Source organism: Melampsora larici-populina, assembly GCF_000204055.1.
Source record: "Melampsora larici-populina 98AG31 unplaced genomic scaffold MELLAscaffold_8, whole genome shotgun sequence".
Lineage (NCBI taxonomy): Eukaryota > Fungi > Basidiomycota > Pucciniomycetes > Pucciniales > Melampsoraceae > Melampsora > Melampsora laricis-populina.
The window spans coordinates 1,785,677-1,787,958 of record NW_006768772.1 but is presented as its reverse complement, the minus strand read 5'-3'; positions in this window follow the sequence as shown (position 1 = coordinate 1,787,958).

Genomic DNA, 2,282 nt, shown 5'->3' with positions numbered 1-2,282 from the left:
ATCTGAGACATCATTTTGAGAGTGGTGAAGTTCATACGTGGGCAAGTCTTTGTTTTCTGAGTGGACATCCCAGAAAAAGGCTTTTGACCCCAGCAGCGTGAGCTATGATCTCAAAGAGCTTCACAGAAACTTTAGATTGTGGGTGTTTGGACTCTGTAGTATTGGGTGGTCTCAACCAATACTCCAATGCTGATAATGCTAAAGCAAGATTGATGTTAATATTAAACATCATCATTTCAATTGTAGAAATTGAATAAACTCACATTTGGAAGCCATCCAAAACGGGCTCTATGAGTTGTAGTAGCGTAAGACCTGGTCAAGTGAGAGCATCTCCTATTGTCTTGGTAAATGGCTTTGGTATGGTAAATTTTACCGTACCAAGGCTCAAAATCCTCAATTGTGTCAAAAACACACATCGATAGCTACAGAATTGGTCAAAATTCTGTAGAGGTCCAGCAAATTTACTGGACCTCTACCAATTCTGCAGAGGCCGGTATGTGCAAATCTGCTCGACTTCTACCAAGCAGATCATACAACTCATGCTCAAAATCACAGTCCCAACTCCCACTCTATCTCACTACACCTGTATGTACCATCAAACACCAGTTTTGAGGTGTTGGTACCTCTTCCATCTTGTGAATTCTTCATTTTTCACATCGAGTGTCTTCATGAAATGGTCATTCTCAAAAAACATTTGTTTTCTTATTCAATTGTTTTCAAATTTATCATTTTCAAATTGATCATTTTCAAATTTATCATTTTCAAATTCATTGTTTTCAAATTGATTGTTGTTGAACTAATTGTTCTCAAATTAATCATTCTTAAAGGATTTTACTAAAAGCAGCCCCCCCATGTGAGGATTGACCGCCCCCTTTTACCTGTATTTCAATTCAACATATTGCCTATCTCACATAGGGGGCGGTCCAGAGAGCTGATTTCAAGTTTCTAGTGAATAAAGCGGGCGGTCTTGAATACAGCCCCTGTATTCTCCGAACCAGTCGATTTGGGTGAGAGATCAAGTTGTAGTTTACAGCGTGAAGCCTGGTGTATTTCCATTTCCTCCTCTCGTTTGTCAGGGTTGGGCTAATCACGATAACTTGTGCGTGAGTCTCTGGAAGGAAGCGACTTCAAGCTCTTGGGCCCTCTGGCAGGAGTTGTATCCTCCTACAAACAAAGCTCAAGTTACATTGGAGGTTTGGTAGCCTTAGTAACCATCTCTCATATTCTTACAATAGTTCTTAGAGTTGTTCTTTGTTTCTCCCCCTCCTCATACTGTGTCTTGCTGTTGATAGGCTATATCATTGAAATATGTGGTGATTTTGAAGAGAGATACTGCGCGTGAACGAGAAGCGGCTGCCGCTTAAGCACTCTTTCTGCTTGTTTGTACGATGGACGAGAGAGGAGGGTGGAGGACAAACCTCAAAACCCGAAACACAAACCTGTATTGTCCTGTACAGATACTCGATTTTTGAGTAGCTCTGATCGAACCTCACCAGAATGTCCTAGAAACGATCCAGACGATGCCAGAGACAATTCCAGTTAACTCCCAATTGAAAATGCTGTCGGATCATCACATCGAATTGGAAAGTAAGTCTTTAGATCATCTAAAACCAGTGAGAATCATGATGATAAGTACTAACTATGGCTTTTTTTGGCCTTTTTATCAAACAAAAAGATTTGCTTTGAAATTCTTTCAATTTTCATCACAGACAAATCTCAATCAATTTTAGTCGCACCTTTCCAAAATCGAAGGCACTCAGATTCTGACTGACTTGGTGAACAACACATTTCACTCAACAGAAAAATAATTATCCGCGCTCAATGTTCATACAATGACAAGCAATACCATTCCCTTCAGGTTTAATTTTTTTAGATAAAGACTCCGGTACAAAGAAGGCTCAATTCTCGTTGTGTAACGACTTCTTGTTATTACACAATATATGTAGCATGTGATTCAGTTTCTTCCTTGTGCAATGATACTGAATAGGAAAATCTCAAGGTTTGAATTCAATATGAGAGTTGAAAATTCAACATTGATGTCTAAACAAAGATCAGAAAAAGACCCAAAAGCAGAAATCCAACCCGAGACCATTTGCATTTGAAGTAGTGAATTGAAATTGAAAGCTTGTGGAATGATGCAAACAAAAAAGAGGGTCTGTGGGTCCAAATGTACTAATTTTATGCCTTGCTCTCCTGATCTGGTCAAAAGACAAAGCTTTTAATGTTTTGCATTATAAAGTCAAATCAATTAAACTTGTACTTGATTCCTGGATGTTTGTTGG